A 23145-nucleotide genomic window follows, 5' to 3' on the forward strand; every position below is an offset into this window, starting at 1 on the left:
GGTGACAATATACAGCCTTGACGTACTCCTTTTCCTATTTGGAATCTATCTGTTGTAACACAAGTTCAATCCCTAATCTGGGAAGACCCCACATGCCTTGGGGCAACTAAGCCCAAGTGACACAACAATTGAGCCTGAGCTCTACAGCCCGGGAGCCACAACTACTGAAGGCTGCTCGCCCTGGAGCCTGTGTGCTCCCCAGCAAGAGAAGCCACCACAGTGAGCAGCCCCTGCACGACTACAGAGTAGCTCCCTCTCGCGTCAGCTAGAGAAGTTCTCTCACGGCAACGAAGATCCAGCATAGCCAAATTTCAATAAATTTCAATAAATAAATAAACCTTAAGAAGCCTCAGAAGTCAGCCACATCAGTAAAAGTTGTTTAAGATTTTAGTGGTCTGAGGTATGCCAGGATTATCACATGTTAGGTTCTGGAGACAGCACATTTCACACTTGCAAATGCTGCTCCAAACCATTTACTGGATGACATGGAAGGTTGACAGCTTTTAATAAGATCCAGAGAAGTAAGGGGCCCTGGGGCAGGATTAGGCTGTGGGACAAGCAACCCTGTCACTGGGCTGTATAAGCCAGCAGACCCTATGGTCCTAGAGGAATCCGTGATGGAAAAGATGTTGTGTGGATTTATGGCAAGATGCTGTGGGAGAAGCGAAATGTCAGACATGTACAGTTCTGGAGTAAGGCCATGGCATCCGCAGGAGAGAATGAGCGGGAACTAGATGGAAGTGGTGCATTAGAGATGGGGTCTGAGCAAGGCCAGAGGCACAGTTAGCAGTACCAGCAACGGCCCAGACGCCTGTGACATCCATTACTAGTGCAACGGTGCTTCCTGCTCAGCTCACACGTGTAGCTGAGTGTGAGCATAGGCCCTGAGGACAGAGGTGACAAGAGGTCAAGCTGCAGTCGTAGATGAGTTGGCTCAGTACATACACGCAGGACAAAAACTGGCTGCAGTGTCACTCTCTCCTCACCTGGAAGGAGAGGAGGTGCCCGGAAGAAAGTGGCAACAGGAAAATCCTCCCGAAAAGCAGTCTTGCATGTGGGCTGCTCCTGGGGAAGAGGTGTTGGAAGGCTCAACCCCTCACCTCCATTCAGGACATCTCTGAAGACTGATCCTAGCTTCACAGCACACAGAGGGGTCGGGTGAGGCTTCTCTTGGACTGCGTTAACAGTCCAACCTCTCCCTCTGCCGGGTCCCGCTTCCCTCCCATCTTTATAGAGGTTATGCCCAAGAATACATCTCAAGTATCTCCAAGTCAGCCTGTTTCCCAGGAAACCCAACTTGCAAACAGTGGATTTAAAAAATCAGTGAGATAAGTCAGGCTTAAAAGTTCTACATTTAGAAAGTTTGTGGGAGGCAAGGAGGATTGTTTGTTCTGTTTGGAAACTTAAGTTATCAATTTTGAAACTTTTTAAAAGTATTTATCTATTTATGACTGCGCTAGGTCCTTGTTGCTATGCACGCTTTCTCTAGTTGAGGCAAGTGGGCGCTACTCTCTAGCTGTGGTTCGCAGGCTTCTCGTTGTGGTGGCTTCTTCTGTGGAGTATTGGCTCTAGGACACTCAGCATCAGTGGTTGCCGCTCACCGGCTCCAGAGCGCCGTCTCAGTAGTTGTGGCGCAGGCTTAGTTGCCCCATGACATGTGGAATCTTCCTAGATCAGGAGTCAACCTCTATCCCATGCACTGGCACGAGGACTCTGTACCACTGAACCACCATGGAAGACTTTCAACTTGTTTTTTTAATTCTCTTATTTCTGATGGTGGAGACGTACACCTCGACTAGAGCTCTACTAGAATATGGGCTTGGTGAGCGTCCCAGCAGGACTGTCACTCCACTACCTGACAGTAGAGGGCGCTTTTGCCTGGAACATGTGAGAACAAATTTTTTTCTCACTACTTTTCTGCTGCAAGAGGAGGGTAGTTTCCCAAAGGCTTGCTGATGGAATTGAGAGTTCTCTAGTGATCTATCCATCTAAAGGCAAGGTGAATAGTTAATGTCCAGTACTGGGGGGAAAGTGCAGTATGGGAGCAGCCAAGCTTGGAGTATATTACTCAAAGGGCAAATATATATTTCTTTCCTCTTTTCCTTTATCAGAATTATTTTTTGGACATCAAGCACAGATAACTGCACTAACCATAATCCTAAATTCATAACAGGCTTCTATCAGTGATATGCAAAAAGCTCCTATTTATTTATTGTTCATTTGTCAGTTAATTGGTTTCAATAATATAATAAACAATTGTGAAATCACCATCTAAGAGAAAATTTAAATGATGACAACTCACAGTCACATGAGATCTTCACCCATCCTGTGTCCTTGCCTCTCCCCTTGAAACCTGAGTTCATTGTTGTCTTTCTTTTTGATATAATTATATTAAACTCAACTGTATTTATTAATAGCATAAAGTTTTGTTTGGTTGTCTTAAAACTTATAAAAGGATCTCTTTATTCATTTTTAGTGTATTATATGTCACAATGAAAAGGATTATTTAAAGGCGTCATGCAAGATGTAATCTCTGGGCACTTTTCACTTAAAATTATACTCCAAAAATTCACCTATGGATGAATTGTCATTTATGGCTATTGTCATATGTAGCTGTGTTCATTTATTTTGTTTACTGATTTTTTTTCTATCTTAAAGATAATGTGAGAACTTCCCTGACAGTCGAGTAGTTAAGACTTTGCCTTCCAATGGAGGGGGTGAATGTTCCATCCCTGGTCAGGGTGCTAAGATCTCACATGCCTTGAGGCCAAAAAAGCAAAGCATAACACAGAAACAATATTGTAACAGACTTTAAAATATTGTACAGACTTTAAAAATGGTCCACATCAAAAAAAAATATTAAAATAGATAATGTGTTAATTCTGAACAACACAAAAATCTCATCCATTTCTAGAAATGCATCTACAGACAACATCTTTGTCTGCCCCATGCATCCTCATTCACTTTCCTGTGGATCTCATATGTGCCCTGCTGCTTCTTTTTCCAACATGGATTTCAAGGAACCCTGGCATGGCTTGTTTAGTTTCAGGAGGAGGAGTGCTTGTTTTCCTAGAAAACCAGAGCAGAGAAATTCAAAATGCCTTTAATATAAAGCCACATTTGAATGCCCCCTGGGCCAACACATCAACCTTGTTCTTGTAGGTCCCTTAAGCCCACCTGAGACTTTACACCAGTTGAGCTGTTTGTAAAGATTCATTTGATTGGGTATAAAGAAATCTCCCGTGGTATTGAAAACACATCCCTCAGAGAATAAAGGACCAAGCTGTTGGGCATAATGAAAATCAAGTATTAAACATAAGCCCTACAGGCACTTCACACACCTGGAACAACAGCCTCATGGTTGGGAGAGACAATGACAGAAAACAAATCTCATGTGTATTCCAGATGGTTCCTAAGGCTCACAGACAAAAAACGTTCGTTCCACCCCCTTTCAGAGCAGCTCCAATGAAAATGTCCTCCCACTCTCAGCGAAATAAAAAAAGTTAAGTGGTTAAATAAACCCCTGAGTTGTGACAGGTTATCTTTATCCTCCCAACTTGAATATGAACGTGAAGTCATCTTGCAGGAAGAAATGACAAACACCCAAACTACCACGATCACACTGACGTTCCCCAGTGGACACGATGACCAGCAGAACACACAGATCACGATGCTGAGATGGATACAGACAGGAGTTTAACATGTGCTGAGCCCCACGGCGCTGGACAGGCAAGGGGTAGGGAGAGAAATCCCTCGCTATGCGGAGTAATAGCAGTGAATGGTGCAGCCACATTTCTGCAGACAGAAAGAACGCAGTCCCACCATTCACAACAGCTTTTAAAAGAGCAAATATTTTCTATTCATTCTAAAGAAAATTATGTTTGTGAGACTGGCAAATTGTGTGGATGCAGATTCTCCAACCTGGTAATTAGCTCTGCTCCATTTCAATAAGTAAAGGTTTGGGGGGGATTATTCACATCCGAATCATTTTCACTGCTTTATATTTGCAGAATAGATTGGAACTGTATGAATAAAAGACCTTCAACTCCTATTAACATTTTTGCATGCAGTTGAGGCTCTCCAGAAATTAAAAAGACAAACATTGGTAAATCAATAAAAGAAAACATTATTTTATTTCACCTTGGGCTCAGCCACCCACTGCTTAGCTTCTCTCCATCCTTGGAAATTTTTCTTTTGCGCTGACCCAGCTAGAATGTAGACAGGCGGTGAGGAGGCGAGGGTGAGGGAAGTAGGGGGAGCATGGAGGCCGAATGGAGCTGTTTGAACAAAGGTGAAACTTCATGGGGGGGCAGGAAGTGACTTCTTTGGCGGGATTGAAGGGTTCTCGTGTGGAAGCAGTTATAGAGCAGGCACTTTGTGGAGGAATTTGGATGTCACGATAACTGGAAGCCACAGAAGCCATGGAGGTGAGTGAGTGAGCATGTTGGGGAGGGGAAATGGGTGTTGTCCAAGGACTTGGACTGATAAGGGATAACCATAAGTGGCAATGGACTATTAGAGTACTGTAGCAAAACCTGAAGGCTTTGTGTCAGATATACTGCAACTAAAACATTGTCTTAGCCTCTTCCTAACTCTGCCACCTTGGGCAAATTACTTATCTAAAGCAAAATTACCCCCTCTCCAAATGGGGATGATATTAACAATTCCTAATTCATGGGAGTGGTTGAGAGGATTCAATAAAATCATCTCCACAAAGTACTGGACACATTGTAAGGTTAAGTATAAATATTAGACACGATTGTTATTATCATCTTCAGTGTTATCATTGCTCTTTCAGGAAAATTAATTCTCTATGTGAGATGGGATGAGATGAGAAGTATCAAGATGATATTTATCAAAAGTACCAAAATGAGAAATATGCATCTACTACTGCGCACGGCTCTCATAGGGAGAACCCCATTTTTGGCAATGCTGTAAAGCAAGTAAGATACAGGCTGTTTTCATTTTGAACAGCCTTTACACATATACTTCTCAGAATAAAGAAATTCCTTATTAAAAATGTCCTTAGGGCAAAGTGAACTTCACCTCTTTAAATTGCAAACATTAAACACAGGTGAACTTCAACTTAAGTGTCTCTGTAGATTTTTTGTGGGGAAAAAGTTGGCCCAAGTCTAGAAAAAGAAAGAACTAACTTACATGTTTAAGGCAAGTTGGTGCAAAAAACACACAGTAATGGCTGCGTCAACCAGGGCATCACCTCCTTCCCTCGGGGAGGAGCAGGGGAGCTACAGATTGTAGCAGAAGGGGATTATGTTTTCTTTGTTTAGTTTCATAGGTCTGAGGCCAGAGAACACGACAATTCCATACCCACCTAGTGCCTCCAGTTTTCTTTTTATGAAAGGAATGAGGAAATTCAAAGGAACAGCCATGCTTATTTTCTAAATAGGCTACTTAAAAGTCAAGATTTATGTTACCTATTTAAGCGGGTGGCTGTGTGAGGCAGAGGAAAACTTATTGACATAGACATGGGGTAAGTGAGATCAGATTCCATCTCTTTATTTAGGGGGAGAGAGAGAGACAATGTACAACTTCATTTGTAAGAAAAAGAAAGGGTTTGAATTAGATGATCCAAAAGTTTCTCCCAGGTCTCAATTTCTGATTCTACATTAGCCATATTTTACACAGCAGGGTCTCTGAACTCCTCCAAACCAGATGTGATCTTTCCCTCCATTAAAAACCTGGAGAATTTCCCCTTCTTTTAGAATACTTGCTATGCTCCAGCTTGCATTATATTTAAGAGTATACCTGCCTATTTCTCCCTAATTGACTATAAGATCCCTTAATGGAAGAGATATTTTTATTCATATTTGCATAAAACCAATAATGTTTAGAAAGAATTACACACTACAGCCAAGTGGGACTTAGTCCAAGTATCTAAGGCTGATCCAACATTAAAAAATCAATTAATGTAATCCACCATGCATGCGTGTGTGTTCAGTCAGGTCTAACTCTTTGCGACCCCATGGACTGTAGTCCGCAAGGCTCCTCTGTCCATGGGATTTCCCAGGCAAGAATACTGGAGTGGGTTGCCACTTCCTCTTCCAGCGGATCTTCCTGACCCAGGGATCAAACCCATGTCTCTTGCACCTCCTGTGTTGGCAGGTGGATTCTTTACCACTGAGCCACCTGAGTAACCTCTGCAATCCCCCATGTCAATAGTCTAAAAGAGAAAATTATGTGATCATACCAGTTAATGCAGAAGGAGCATTTGGCAGTATCCAACACCAGTTAGTAATAACTCTCAGCAAACTAGGAATAGAGAAGAACTTACTCAACCTGATAAGTACTATCTTTAATAAATCTACAGCTAACATCAAATCTACTGATGAGCAACTGGATGCTTTACCCCTAAAACTGGGAACAAGGCAAGAATGTTCTGTTTTACCATTCTTCTTCAGTAATGTTCTAGAAGTCCTAGCTAATGCCTGGAACATCTTGCAGCGCCACTGTAAAAAAGTACTCAAATACACACACACAGGCATACACACACACATACACACACTGACAATAATGGGATTATGTGTCAAAAGGACCCAGGAGCCAACTGAAAGAAGTTCCAATTGGCTGAGACAATCTGAGCAAAAAATAAAGTGGTGTTTTATTATAACCCAAAGTATAAAATAAACATCCATCAGCCTATACTGATACATATATATATATATATGTATGTATGTGTGTGTGTGTGTGTGTATATATATATATATATATATATGATTAAATAAATAAATAAATGGGGAAAAATAAATCTCTCATGCGGAAAATTTCCAAATAATTTATGCAGCTACTTTGCCTTCAGGGAGGTGGAACTCCCCAGCTGAAATTGAAACCAGTTGTGTACCGTGGCATTAATCCACTCAGTTTTGTGGTTTTCTTTAGCAGTACTTTAGCAAACTGTGTAGTAAGAGAGAAAACAGGAATATGAATTGATTCAAAGTTGAGGCTTGAAGTGGGGGTACAATGAAATAGAAGGAGACTAAGATGCTGAAAATGCTGACAAGCACGTGGCTGAAGTCATGCTGGCTGTAAAATGCTGAGGATCTGGCTGAAGAAGATCGCTGGAATTAATGAATGGCCTGAAGGATGAGGATGACTTTGTGTAAGAGCAAACTGACCAGGCAGACTTGTATTTTGACTATGGCAGGGGATGAGGAGTGAGAGAACAGCAGGATGGAATGGTCTTAAGGCTAAAATTTTAAGCAGGCTGGATGCAAGCTTGAGGGGTGTCAACCACTGAGCTCTCCCTATCCTGGATCCCCCACCAAGGAAGTTATCAATACGTCTGTAGTTTAGTGTCACAAATAGAAGGATAGTGAGAAACTACTTGGCTGTTTTTGAAAAGTTGCAATTGGGAACTTCCTATTTTCATCCACTTCTGAGAAACTGGATATTTCTTGAAAGCATTGGCAATGTCCATCATTGACTATGAGTCTGAGACTTTTTTCCTTCTACTTTATAGAGGTATGATTAACAAATAAAATCATACATATTTAGGTTATACAACATCATGTTTTGATAAACATATACATTGTGACATGATCTCTGCAATCAGGCTAACTCACATGTCCATCACCTGATATAGTAATTCTTTTTGTGTGTGGTGAGAAAAGGTGAGATCAACTCACTTAGTAAGTTTCAAGGATGTAATACACTAACTATAATCATCCCGTTGTATGTTATGTCTCCAGAACTTATTGTATCTTATAACTGAAAGTGTGTACCCTTTGACCAGCATTTCCATTTTCCACTCACTTTATAGCCTTGGTAATCACCATTCTCCTCTCTGTTAATATGAGTTCAAATTTTTTTTTTTCAGATTCCACAGATAAATGATATCATACAGTATTCATCTTTCCTTGACTGGATTATTTCATTTAGCATATTGTCCTCTGGCTTCATTCATGCCATTGCAAATGACAGAGTTTCCTTCTTTCAGGGCTGAGTAATATTCATATATATGCACATATATATAGGATCTTCTTTATTCATTCATCTATTGATGGACACTTAGGTTGTTTCTATATCTTGGCTGTTGGGAATAATATTGCAATGGACATAGGAGTGCAAATTTTTTTTGTGATAGTAGTTTCCATTTCTTTTAGACATATACCCAGAAGTGGGATTGCTGGATCACACGGTAGCTCTGTTAATTTTTTGAGGACCCTCCCATACTGGAGAGTTATCATGTTTGTCTTCGTGTTGAAGAGGCTAAGAGAACACCAGTGTGGGGGTTATGGAGCAAATGAGAGAGGATGTGGCAGACAATTTAGGTGTAATTATTTCACCTTTGATGTACTGGAGAAATATCTTAAGAAAGACAAAAAATAGCTGTTTAGAACTTTCAGAATGTGGGAATAAAGAGTTCAGAAGTCCTGTTCTCCAGCAAAACAACAATCGAACTGGTAAAAACTATATATTTTATATATGCTTATGTAACATATTATTAAATTATTATACTGTATATATTAAATTGGGTTTCCCATGTGACTCGGTAAAGAATCCGCCTGCCAAAGCAGGAGATGTGGGTTCGATCCTTGAGTTGGGAAGATCCCTTGGAGAAGGAAATGGCAACCCACTTGAATATTTTTGTCTGGAGAATTCCATGGACAGAAGGAGCCTGATGGGCCACAGCCCATAGGGTTACAAAGAGTATGACACAACTAAGCAACAACAAATACATTAAATTATATATGTATTCAGTTCAGTTTAGTTCAGTAGCTCAGTCACGTCTGACTCTTTGCAACCCCATGAATCGCAGCACGCCAGGCCTCCCTGTCCATCACCAACTCCCGGAGTTCACTCAGACTCACGTCCATCAAGTCAGTGATGCCATCCAGCCATCTCATCCTCTGTCGTCCCCTTCTCCTCCTGCCCCCAATCCCTCCCAGCATCAGAGTCTTTTCCAATGAGTCAACTCTTCGCATGAGGTGGCCAAAGTACTGGAGTTTCAGCTTTTGCATCATTCCTTCCAAAGAAATCCCAGGGCTGATCTCCTTCAGAATGGACTGGTTGGATCTCCTTGCAGTCCAAGGGACTCCCAGGAGTCTTCTCCAACACCACAGTTCAAAAGCATCAATTCTTTGGCGCTTAGCTTTCTTCACAGTCCAACTCTCACATCCATACACGACCACAGGAAAAACCATAGCCTTGACTAGAGGGAGCTTTGTTGGCAGAGTAATGTCTCTGCTTTTCAATATGCTATCTAGGTTGGTCATAACTTTTCTTCCAAGAAGTAAGCGTCTTTTAATTTCATGGCTGCAGTCACCATCTGCAGTGATTTTGGAGCCCAAAAAAATAGTCTGACGCTGTTTCCACTGTTTCCCCATCTATTTGCCATGAAGTGATGGGACCAGATGCCGTGATCTTGGTTTTCTGAATGTTGAGCTTTAAGCGAACTTTTTCACTCTCCTCTTTTACTTTGATCAAGAGGCTTTTAGTTCCTCTTCACTTTTCTGCCATAAGGGTATATACGTATTACATATACATATATAGATATAGATACAAAATAATCACTTAAAATCTCTGGAAATTATTCTTAAGGGTACATGAGAAGTGCAGAAACATTCATTTAAGAAAATGAACCAAATCCTGTAATTATAGTGAGAGTCAGGGGTGGTTGAACCATGGCCCAGTTCTTTATCATCCTACGCTTAGCTCCACGATACAGAAGCTCAGTCCTGGATCCCTGGGTGCTCTATTGCAGGCAGATACAGTGAAGAAGATAAGTGTTACCCTCTCTCCCACCCCCATCCCCAGCTCCCAGTCTAAAGTACTGGTTTCCTCCTGGAAGGTGCAAGTTGCCTGTGCTTCTCATCCCCTTCTCCCAGGCCCAGGCTGCAGAAACTGGAGATTCCAGGCCCCAGAGTATGCACCCTCCCCCACGCAGCCCCCATCCATAGGGTAGAAGAGCTTCCCCAGGTGCAGCACGGCAGAGAATGCCAGGGATTGGGAGGTGGGGGAGAAAGTGAGTGAGCACCTGTAGGGGTGGGGTTTATTTTTGTGGGGACAAAATTGTTCTCAGCAGTTTTACTAATGATTACATAACCCTATGGATTCACTTTAAAAAATTAGAGTGTATGCTTTAGATGAGTATTTTATATAATATATAAATTATATTTTAATACAGTTGTTGAAGAAGTCAAACTGCTAGGCCCCCTCAGCTGTACTTTGACATTTTGCCAATGGCCCAGGCTGAGCAAAACTACACAAACCAATTTTTAAGAGTTAAGTGTTTACTCAGACATTTTTGAGGATGAAATTCACTGCATCCTCTCAGTGTCTTCTCTCTAGGAAGACCTACCCGTGGAAATTCCTACCGTGTCTCACTACCAGCGTAGTATATTTCTTCCCGACAAATCTTCCCATAGATACAGTCAATCACGACACTGATGAGTTCTCTCTTTTCATGTTTGCTTTTTGAATGCATAAAACAAAATTCGTGTCTCTGTGCCAGGAAACCCCTAAGATCTGGCTATAAGTTCCAGATACTAAACCTAATCCAGGCTTGATTTTATGTTTCCTGCCTCCATTTTCTCACCTGTTAGCTTTAAACTTTATTTTCTTATCATATGTGTGTATTTTAATAACCTATTTTTAATTGCTCCTGGAACAAAACAAAACAAAAAAATAGTTCCCAATACCCTTAAGGAAACCTTTCTTGGAATGTATTTCCAGCTAAATCAAATGAAAATTGTGAGGGTAATTCAGGTGGCCAAGTAGGAGGAAAATGTGTTTCATCACCAGGGTTCTCCTTTAAATGCTACTCTTCAACCTACTCTACCAGTCGTCATAGACTGTTGCTGTGGGGAAAGAAAGAAAGACCTTTTGTAACTCATTTTTTAAGGCTTTTTGATGAGCCTTGAACCTCTAATCTGGGAAAGCTTAGATGGATGGGTAGAATAAACACCCAAACGCCATTCTCTGAGAGGCCAACATGGGATTTCTGGCTGGGATTCATTGTTCTGAGATATTAGCAAAAGGACCCATGGCTGTGATGGAGTCAAGTGTCTAGCACAACGATGCCACTGGCAGCATCCTAGACAGAACCCTGGCTATGCCTTGCCTCCCTTTGTTTCTTTCTGAGTTCAGTGCAAAACTCTGTAACCCAAACTGTGAGCAATAGGATCTGTAAGCCAAATGAATCCTACTCAATAAATTCCTTTTCTTTTCAGATCTACAGATCCAGGTTTGTGGGCTCTTCTCAGAAATCTTGACTAGTACACAGGGCCACTCTCATTTTCTTTCTTTTTTTAATCAATTTTTATTGGAGTACTTGACTTACATCCGTTGGATCATCGAAAAACAAGAGCATTCCAGAAAAACATCTACTTCTGCTTTATTGACTATGTGGATCACCCAAAACTGTGGAAAATTCTTAAAGAGATGGGAATACCAGACCATCAGACCGGCCTCTTGAGAAACCTGTATGCAGGTCAGAAAGCTACAGTTAGAACTGGACATGGAACAGCAGGCTGGTTGCAAATCAACAGGAGTATGTCAAGGCTGTATATTGTCACCCTGCTTATTTAACTTATATGCAGAGTACATCATGAGAAATGCTGGGCTGGATGAAGCACAAGCTGGAATCAAGATTGCCACGAGAAATATCCATAACCTCAGATATGCAGATGACACCACCCTTATGGCAGAAAGTGAAGAAGAACTAAAGAGCCTCTTGATGAAAGTGAAAGAGGAAAGTGAAAAAGTTGGCTTAAACTCAACATTCAGAAAAGTAACATCATGGCATCCGGTCCCATCACTTCATGGCAAACAGATAGGGAAACAATGGAAGCAGTGAGAGACTTCATTTTTGGGGGCTCCAAAATCACTGCAGGTGGTGACTGCAGCCATGAAATTAAAAGATGTTTGCTCCTTGGAAGAAAAGTTATGACCAGCCTGGACAGCATTTTAAAAAGCAGAGACATTTTGGAGCTCCCCCCTCCAAATAAAGTCTGTCACTGTTTCCACTGTTTCCCCATCTATTTGCCATGAAGTGATGGAACCAGATGCCATTATCTTAGTTTTTGCAATGTTGAGTTTTAAGCCAACTTTTTCACTCTCCTCTGGAGTGTGAAATTCTTCAAGAGATGGGAATACCAGACCACCTGACCTGCCTCCTGAGAAATCTGAATGCAGGTCAGGAAGCAACAGTTAGAACTGGAAATGGAAGTTCCAAATAGGAAAAGGAGTACGTCAAGGCTGTGTATTGTCACCCTGCTTATTTAACTTTTATGCAGAGTACATCATGAGAAATGCTGGGCTGGATGAAGCACAAGCTGGAATCAAGATTGATGGGAGAAATATCAATAACCTCAGATATGCAGATAACACCACCCTTATGGCAGAAAGTGAAGAGGAACTAAAAAGCCTCTTGATGAAAGTGAAAGAGGAGAGTGAAAAAGTTGGCTTAAAGCTCAACATTCAGAAAACTAAGGTCATGGCATCGGTCCCATCATTTCATGGCAAATAGATGGGGAAAGAGTGGCTGACTTTATTTTTTGGGGCTCCAAAATCATTGCAGATGGTGATTATAGCCATGAAATTAAAAGATGCTTACTCCTTGGCAGGAAAGTTATGACCAACCTAGACAGCATATTAAAAAGCAGAGACATTACTTTGCCAACAAAGGTCCGTCTAGTCAAGGTTATGGTTTTTCTAGGAGTCATGTATGGATGTGAGAGTTGGACTATAAAGAAAGCTGAGTGCAGAAGAATTGATGCTTTTGAACTGTGGTGTTGGAGAAGACTTTTGAGAGTCCCTTGGACTGGAAGGAGATCCAACAAGTCCATCCTAAAGGAGATCAGTTCTGAATGTTCATTGGAAGGACTGATGTTGAAGCTGAAACTCCAATTCTTTGGCCATCTGATATGAAGAACTGACTCACTGGAAAAGACCCTGATGCTGGGAAAGATTGAAGGCAGGAGGAGAAGGGGATGACAGAGGATGAGATAGATGGTTGGATGGCATCACCGACTCAATGGATATGAGTTTGAGTAAACTCTGGGAGTTGGTGATGGACAGGGAGACCTGGTGAGCTGTGGTCCATGGGGTCACAAAGAGTCAGACATGACTGAGTAACTGAACTGAGCTGATATATAGGTATATATATACCTCTACCTCTTGAGCCTTCCTCCCCACTCCTATCCCACCCCTCAAGGTCATAACAGAGCACCAGGTTGGACTCCCTGTGTTATACAGCAGCTTCGCACTAGCTAGCTGTTTTTCACATAATAGTGTATATCTGTCAATGCTACTCTCTCAATTTGTCCTACCCTCTTCTTCCCCCACTGTGTCCATAACTCCATTCTCAAGGTCTGTGTCATCTCCACTCCATCCCTGCAAACAGGTTCATCAGTGCTATTTTTCTGGATTCCATATATATGCCTCAATATATGATATTTGTAAAACCTTGTTTTTTTTTTAAACTTAACTTTGTAAAATTCCAACCACATTCTAAAGTCCTTTCTCATTTTTTGATGATTTCATGGTTTTTATTATATGAACAAAGTACAGTAAATTTAACCTAGTTCTAAGCATAGATATTGGAGAAGGCAATGGCACCCCACTCCGGTACTCTTGCCTGGAATATCCCATGGATGGAGGAGCCTAGTAGGCTGCAGTCTATGAGGTAGCTAAGAGTTGGACATGACTGAGCAACTTCACTTTCGCTTTACACTTTCGTGCATTGGAGAAGGAAATGGCAACCCACTCCAGTGTTCTTGCCTGGAGAATCCCAGGGATGGGGGAGCCTGGTAGGAGGCTGTCTATGGGGTCGCACAGAGTTGGACACAACTGAAGCGACTTAGCAGCAGCAGCAGCAGGCATAGATATACAAGCTGTTTTCAGTCTTTCCTCTGATAAGTTATACTGAAATAAATTATATAATAAGAATTTTCCAAATATGAGATAAAGTCATAGAAGTAGAATTGTGGTGTCAAAGGCAATGTGCAACCCATAATTGGAATGGTGTTGTCAAACTGCCCTCCACCCATATTGTATCAGTAGTAACTACCGCCAGTAATGCCTGAGTGCCTGTTTCCACAAACCTCACCAACAAAGTGAGCTAAATCTTTGCTAATCAGATAGGTGAAAATTGCTTCATTGAAGTTTTAATCTACAATTCTCTTAATACAGTGAGGTTGAACATATTCTGATGTTTACCAAACATTTGTATGTTCTTTTTAAAGAACTATTTCTATAAACACTTGTTAAGTACATCCTTTTCATAACAAATGTGTCAGGAACTCTCCTTCATACAGCAAGGATATTTGCTCTATGTTTGGTTTTTAAGTTGCAAACATTCTCCCAGTTTGTGATTTTCTTTTGACTTTGCTTCCTTTTTTTTTAGATGTGCATTTTTTTTCATATTTATGAGGTTAGTTTATACACATCTCTTTAATGTAGTCTGAATTTGTTGCCATACTTAGAAAGTTATCCTCACTACATGAGTATTAAAAAATATTCCATAATTTCTTCTATTTCTTTTATGGTTACATATTTTTCATATAAATATTTGTCCTTTTGCAATTTCCCTTGGTTAAGGCAGGAGGTATGAACCATATGTATTTTTTTCCATGACTACTCAGCTGCCTGTGTAAAACACAAAAAAAACCTGTGGAAAATTCTTCAGTTTAGTCGCTTGGTCATGTCTGACTCTTTGCAACCCCATGGACTGCAGCACACTAGGCCTCCCTGTCCATCACCAACTCCCAGAGTTTACTCAAACTCATGTTCATTAAGTCGGTGATGCCATCCAGCCATTTCATCCTCTGTTGTCCCCTTCTCCTCCTGCCCTCAATCTTTCCCAGCATCAGGGTCTTTTCCAGTGAGTCATTTCTTCACATCAGATGGCCAAAAGATTGGAGTTTCAGCTTCAGTATCAATCCTTCCAAGGAATATTTAGGACTGACTTCCTTTAGGATGGACTGGTTGGATCTCCTCGCAATCCAAGGGACTCTCAAGAGTCCTCTCCAATACCACAGTTCAAAAACATCAATTCTTCAGCACTCAGCTTTCTTTATAGTCCAAGTCTCACATTTACACATGAACTACTGGAAAAACCATAGCTTTGACTAGATGGATCTTTGTTGGCAAAGTAATGTCTCTGCTTTTTAATATGCCGTCTAGGTTGGTCATAGCTTTTCTTCCAAGGAGCAAGCGTTTTTTAATTTCATGGCTGCTGTCACCATCTGCAGTGATTTTGGAGCCCCCCCCCCCCAAAATAAAGTCTGACACCGTTTCCACTGTTTCCCCATCTATTTGCCATGAAGTGATGGGACCAGATGCCATGATCTTCATTTTCTGAATGCTGAGGTTTAAGCCAACTTTTTCACTTTCCTCTTTCACTTTCATCAAGAGGCTCTTTAGTTCTTCTTCAGTTTCTGCCATAAGGGTGGTGTCATCTGCATATCTGAGGTTATTGATATTTCTCCTGAAATCCTGATTCCAGCCTGTGTTTCATCCAGCCCAGCATTTCTCATGATGTACTCTGCATATAAGTTAAATAAGCAGGGTGACAATATACAGCCTTGACGTACTCCTTTCCTGATTTGGAACCAGTCTGTTATTCCATGTCCAGTTCTAACTGTTGCTTCTTGACCTGAATATAGATTTCTCAGAGGCAGGTCAGGTGGTCTGGTATTTTCATCTCTTTAAGAATATTCCCTGAGAAGGAAATGGCAACCCACTCCAGTATTCTTGCCTAGAGAATCCCGTGCACAGAGGAGCCTGGTGGGTTGCTGTCCATAGGGTCGGACAGAGTCAGACACGGCTGAAGCAACTTAGCATGCATGCATGCCTTGGAGAAGGAAATGGCAACCTACTCCAGTATTCTTGCCTGGACAATCCTGTGGACAGAGGAGCCTGTTGGGCTGCTGTCTATGGGGTAGCACAGAGTTAGACACCACTGAAGCGACTTAGCAGCAGCAGCATCAAGAATATTCCAGTTTGCTGTGATCTACACAGTCAAAGGCTTTGGCGTAATTAATAAAGCCGATGTAGGTGTTTTTCTGGTATTCTCCTGCATTTTCGATGATTCAGCAGATGTTGGCAATTTGATCTCTGGTTCCTCCAGCTTTTCTAAATCCAGCTTGAACATTTGGAAGTTCACAGTTCACATACTGTTGAAGCCTGGCTTGGAGAATTTTGAGCATTACTTTACTAGCATGTGAGATGAGTGCAATTGTGTGGTAGTTTGAGCATTCTTTGACATTGCCTTTCTTGGGGATTGGAATGAAAACTGACTTTTTCCAGTCCTGTGGCCACTGCTGAGTTTTTCAAATGTGCTGGTGTAATGATTGCAGTGCTTTCACAACATCATTTTTTAGGATTTTAAATAGCTCCATTGGAATTCCATCACCTCCACTAGCTTTGTTCGTAGTGATGCTTCCTAAGGCCCACTTGACTTTGCATTCCAGGATGTCTGGCTCTAGGTGAGTGATCATACCATTGTGGTTGTCTGGGTCATGAAGATCTTTTTTGTATAGTTTTTCACTGTATTGTTGCCACCTCTTCTTAATATCTTCTGCTTCTGTTAGGTCCATACCATTTCTGTCCTTTATTGAGCCCATCTTTGCATGAAATGTTCCCTTGGTATCTCTAATTTTCTTGAAGAAATCTCTAGTCTTTCCCATTCTATTGTTTTCCTCTATTTCTTTGCATGGATCACTGAGGAAGGCTTCTTTATCTCTCCTTGCTATTCTTTGGAACTCTGCATTCAAATGGGTGTATCTTTTCTTTTCTCCTTTGCCTTTAGCATCTCTTCTTTTCTCAGCTATTTGTAAGATATATATGATGGATAACAACAATTATATGCATTGGATTTCTTAGGCATTGCAAATTTCTTTGTACTCACTGGGTGCTTACTAGCCTCATTTTCTTGCTGTAAAATTTCTTAGCCTGAAAATTTAATGTGATAGAAAAGTAAATGAGGAATTTAGCAAATCCATAAATGAAAGTGCTGGCAAAAACACTATGCACAAGAAAGACAAATCTATGTACAGAATATGTATCTCTTCCAGCCAAAAACAACGCACTGTCCTTCAAGAGGAAGGAGTCCAGTGTAATCAATGTACCAGCAGCTAGTCATCTGGTCCCATGGTACCATACCAGAGGCTCCTACATTAGGTCCTATATTAGCAAGGAGGTCTTTCATCCATTTAGATCATATCAGTCTTAGTGAAAGGGAAGTCTGTTGAGCCTACACACAATTTTCTGTTTTCCAAGATAAAATGTGAATTCCAGGAACATAAAAGAATATGAGTGTTAATTCTTATTGGATACCCAGACCCAAGCACTTTGAATGAATCAATGAAATAATGAATGAACACTGGTTTTGGTTTTGGTTTTCTTGGTACTGAGTGGCTACACAATGCTGAGGTTTCCCTTTTTTGTACTACTTTTCACTTAACCCTTGCATATATATATTTCTTCTGACTATCTCAAATATCTTAACCAATATAATCTTTCAATTGTCATTTACTCTCACATTTTGCTTCTTTGGAGAGTAGATTCAGTGGTTCTCTTCCTTTACATTCTCTTCCACAAACTGACAGTTATGTAATTGCTTTATTGTAGAATTATTTAATTCTACAAAATGTTTAAGGTTTTCTATTGTAATGGTATTAATGCTAGAATCAGACTAAAAAGAACAGCATAGACAATTAATGCTTTATTCAGATACACAAGTAACACTTTCAGGTGATAGGAATAGGAGTGTTTAGGGAGAAAATGTTTTATGATACAACTTACTGTAAAATATTTTTAAGTGAAAATTTAAATTTAATCAAAGTATTCAGGTTGTATAATATAGTATTGTTTATCATTATCCAGCTTCAACAAGGATTAATTCATGGCCAACGTTACTCATCTGTACTTATACCCCTTCCCTTCTCCTGCATTATTTTAAAGCAAATTCCCGATATCACTTCACTCTTAAATCATTGAATACAGTTCTAAAAGAACTGTTTTTTTTTTTTTAAACAAAACCACTATTCTTTTTTCATATCTCAAAAAGTAAACATGATTTGTTAATTTTATTAAACAGAGTTCAAATTTCCAATTGTCTCAGATGTTACAAATGACTTTCATTTTTACAGTTTATTTAATTTGGGGTTGAAATAAGATTTATATGTAGCAATTGATTATTAATAGCACTATTTTAGCAACTGTTAAATAGCTATGTTAAAAACATGGCAACCATCTTTAAAATCTCTTTGGGGACTTACCTGGTGGTCCAGCAGTTAAGACTTCCCCTTCTTGCAACTCACAGGTTCAATCCCTGGTGGGGGAGCTAAGATCCTTCATGCCTTTGGGCCAAAAAGCTAAAACATAAAACAGAAGTAATATTGTAACAAATTCGAAAAAGACTTTTAAAAAAATGGTCCACATTAAAAAAATTTTTTTTAATCTAAGTGATAGCTGTTTTCCTCCTTGCCCTCATCCTCTTCCTCCTTGCCCTCAGCCTTTCTACAGGTCCCCGTACCACTTGCTTCTCTTTTTCCGGCTCTCCCTCCCACTCTCTTACTATTGTTTGTTGAAGAAACTAGGCTGTTTGTTCTATAGAGGTTTCTTGCAAACTTTAGTTCTAGCCAAAATTTTAAAAAATGCAAATCTTACTCAGAAATTTGTGTAAACAATTTACATGTGTGGAATGTTTCACCAATTCCAGGTTTTGTTCACGTTTAACTGACAGATTACATTTCTACGTATGCGTGAGTGCTCAGTCACGTCCAAGTCTTTGCAACCCCGTGGACTGTAGCCCACCAAGCTCCTCTGTCCATGGGATTTCCCAGGCAAGAGTACTGAAACGATTTGCCAGTTTCTCCTCCAGTTATATTTCTATGTGGGCTATCAAGAGATATCTCAATATTTGCTACTATGCTTCGAGGGTTCTGCATTGGTCTGAACTTTGATATTTCTCACATAAAAAAGTGTATATTATTGCTATCAAGAAGAAGAACATTCAATCAGACTGGAAATCTGTTCTTCTCTGGGGAATAGATTTGTAGCTTGAGTGAGGAACTGGTACATGATACTGTTTCTCCCTACTCCCATAGCTTTGTACCCATGAGAAACATTTGTTTGTTTGACAGCAAAATACTAGCCCTGGAGACTTGTATTGACAGAATTTTATTTCATCTTTATTTAGTAACTTGATCTTCATAAGACCAATAACAATATGATTTCATTTGACACCAATATCACCTTGGACTTGAACAGAAAATGTATATGGTTATTTGTGATATTTGAATGGTCAAATGCATGATGGATTTTGACTTTTCTTCAAAGTTCATTATGAGCAACATGTTACAATACAAGCAGAAAAAATACAATAGCAGAGGTAGCTTTTCCTATCAAGGTCATTTAAAAACCAAGCTTCCTCTTCTTTATTGCCTGGAGTAAGTAACCTATCCTGGCTTGAACTGGCAATTGCTTCAACACCAAGAGAATATTAATGACCAGTGGGTTGATGAATGTATCTGTTTTTAGTCTGCCTAGAGCTGGAATGGACATATGAATAGAGTTCTAGAAACAATGAAATCTATAATAAGGTATCTTATAATTGCAAATATGATTTATTTTTTGGTCTTTAATTAACCTAATGGAAACAAATTTCTTGTGTGAAAGTAACATGTGTTTTTGGCAAAAATATAGAAAAAGGCAATGTTTCCTGGGACCAGACAACAACTGCATATTCTTACCCACTGAGATTTAGGTTTGTGTTTAATTTTCATGCTTTTGAAAATATACTGTTTGTAACAGAGCAAGTCATGATCCCTTAAAATCAAAAACTTTATGCATCATAAAGGTTTTACCTATTAAAAGGGTTTATAAAGTGACAAAAAAAATGTTTCTATAAGAAATAAACCCTAATTTTGAATTTGAGATCATTTGTATTTTATACTATATATTTGGGGATAAATATTTTGCAAAGACAAAATGTTCCATTACAGTTATAACTTAGTCAATGCTTTGAGTTGTCCCCACATTTAACAAAATTATGATTTCTGACTTATCTGCCACTAACTAAGGGGCAACTGTTTAATACAGTGTTCACATTTCTGGAAATTAGATTCCATTGCACCTGTGGATTCATTCCTTTCACATTTAGAAAGAAGCAAAGTTCTACAAAAAACTCACTAAGTTGCAAACTTCACGAACAAATAACTGCTCTGATGAGCCCCTAAAAATCCTTCCATTTACTATTGAAAAATTGACACTTCAGTCCTAATCTTGCACAATAACAACTTGTTCTCAAACTAAATTTTTTAAAGTTGGAACATTTTATATCCTTTGAAAAGAGATTATTAGAAATCAGAATTTGGGATCTGGATTAAAATAAAATTTGTAGGTGTTAATTACTTATGTTATTAATTCCATTCTACATTGTGATTTCCCAAACTGAGCAAAACATAAGGCCCCAGATCAGTAACTTTCTAAAACTGGTTCCTGCAGTCTGATGGGCCACCTTTCCCTGTACCCAAAGTTATTAATAACTCCTGCTGAGAGTTGAAGATAAACCATTCCCCTCTGCAGATAATCAGAAGAATTTAGGAAGATAATCCTTCCTAAAGGAGAGAATTTGCTGGCTAAAGATAGTGGATTGAGATGTGAGTCAATTTGTGATGCATATCATTGGGGTGCCTATCTTATGAATGAACACAAACATTTATATAAGCACACACAAACACAAACATTCAGGTTAGATAGTGAAAGGGCACCTTTTAATATCTGTTGGAAGTGGGAGAACTGTAAGGTCTTCTATTGACTATTAGCTAAGTAGCCCTTTTCATCAATTTTCAACACCCCCTTCCCCAGCGGCCACCACTCCAACTAATCTCTAAGCTCATCCTGTCTTTAAAGAGATTCTCCTTGATGTTCAGTGAGTTCTAACAGCTTTGTCATAAATCAAAGTTCATCGATGATTCACCTCCTGACAAGTAGTTCTCCTGAGTGCTTAGTTTTGAGAATTTCCTTTTGGCTTCTCCTACTTAATCATCACTACTTCAGGCTACTGAAACCTGTGACCAGACAGACAAGGGTTCCATTGCCTGTCTTCTCTGGAATGGCTGCCCCATCCCAAATCAGACCTGCAAAAGGTCATTCAGATTACAATAACAGATCCTCTATACATCGGCCCCCCTCAACAGACCAATTCTATCCTTCCCTAGAAGACTTCTTTTTCAACACAAGTCAAGGTACACTGGCAGGGGCTAAAAGATGGGAGGACCACTTATAAATACTTCCTAACTATAAGTGTTTTATGGCTCAGTAATTCTCCTCAAATATGCTCATTTTCTTTTCCACCAGTAAAACTGTGTAACCTTGAAAGTCTGGGAGAATTACATCCTGGTTTTGAGAATAAGTTCAAATACTTATTGAGAATAAATTCAAGAGGCAAAGGCCATTTTCTGCCCTTTATAATGACCTTTGACTTCATTCTGTGTACCTAAAGAGAACAAACGCTTTCAAGATTCGACTAAGCCACCTCGATATTCCCCCCAAGCTCCCTGGGGCTCAGGCAGCTGCTCTGAGGGAATGTGGCCAGCACCTCGGACAAGATTTTCCACTTGGCTGAGATATTCAACAGGAATGGCCGTTCTGCCAGCCTCGTAGATTCAGAATTTACCCACCTATGGAATTTCAAAACTCTCCATCTCTTTCTGAAGTTAAATCCAACAGGGATCTAGTCTCAGCAAAGGATAAGGGGAGGTGTGGGGAGGTCAAGAAAAGAGAAAGTTTGGGATTCGATTTCTAGATTGCCGGATTGGGACTTCAGAGTCCCAGTGCCCCGGGGGCGATGGGGTGACTGATGAAGGGCGTGCGTCCCAGCTCAAGGGCTGGGAAGTCTAGACCCGACCTCTGCACGCGGAACCAGGAATTCCTTACTCTGGGAAGCTCTGCTGTCCACTCCGTGGCCGGAGTCTTGGGCTCCCCAACCCGAGAGGGGTTTCAGTGGAACTTGGCTAGGGTGTCCTGTGGGACCCGCTCACCCACTCGTCGGTGGTCGCCTCACCCAGGATGTCTACCACCTCTCTCACTCTTGGACCGCAGAGGAACCCCTCGGGTCGTCGGCTCTTGGATCCTGGAAGCCGTCAATCCTTCCACTACCTGGAAATGCAGGGCTCTGGTTGACAAGGAAATCGCCGTCTCGCCGGGAGGTGTCCCCTGCCTATCTTCCCTTCCTCCAGCCTGTCGTCTTTCGCCGCATTTCCTTCAGCGCCCCTCACGACTCTCTTTGAGGCCTGATCAAAAATTTAAACTCCTTCCCCGAACCTCTCTTGCGACCGTCGAGGCACTAGGAGGGCCGGGAAGACCAACTTGCCCCGGTGCGGGAGGGGATCCTAAGCTCTTGGTGAGGATCCGCGGTGGGTTCTGCATCAAAGCCTGGCCTAGCCGGAGCGCCAGGCCGAGGGAGGGGCCGAGATGCACCCCGAGGCTCCCGGGGTTACAGGGACCCCTGCTGCCCACTCCCCCCACCCCCAGCCTCTCTCCCTAGATGTGGCCCCGCTGCAGCAGGATGGCTGGGCTGGGCTGCGGAGCTTGTCTGGCAGCTTCTACCGAGCAGCTAATAGTATAACAACCCGGCTTTGATAAATCTGAACTAATTACCCCTCTTAATTAAAGTCTTTAGCAGTTGTTTCACTGTTTTGGCAAGAAAACAGGAGAGACTTGCAGTTAGAAAACACCAGAGCCCGAGCTCACAGCGGAGCTGCTGATTAACACTTGAAGCATTTCAAGGACCTGGCACCCGCCACAGTTTGGTTTTCATCCACGTTTCCTCCTTGAATGGAGGTATATTCATCTACAAACATACATAGACACATAAAAACATGCAGGCTCCCTTTGCCAGCTGTGTACAAGTCAGTATGTGCCTTCAGGGTATGAACAAGAGATCCCCCATTTACAAGGCATCCTTGTAATCCTGTGTGAAGGTGCGTATTGCATGCACCTTCTAGATATGTTGTTCCCACTTAACTTTGCACCACAAACACATGTGATGGTCAAGGACAAAGATATGCTTCTGTTAGAAAGCCCACATCTTCTGTCTTTGAACTGAATCAAATTTCCTTACTTTACCAAAGTTGTAACAATTTGCTGTTATTTGGAGAGACTATTATTTGCTCT

Source organism: Bubalus bubalis, chromosome 8 (genome assembly GCF_019923935.1).
Source record: "Bubalus bubalis isolate 160015118507 breed Murrah chromosome 8, NDDB_SH_1, whole genome shotgun sequence".
NCBI lineage: Eukaryota > Metazoa > Chordata > Mammalia > Artiodactyla > Bovidae > Bubalus > Bubalus bubalis.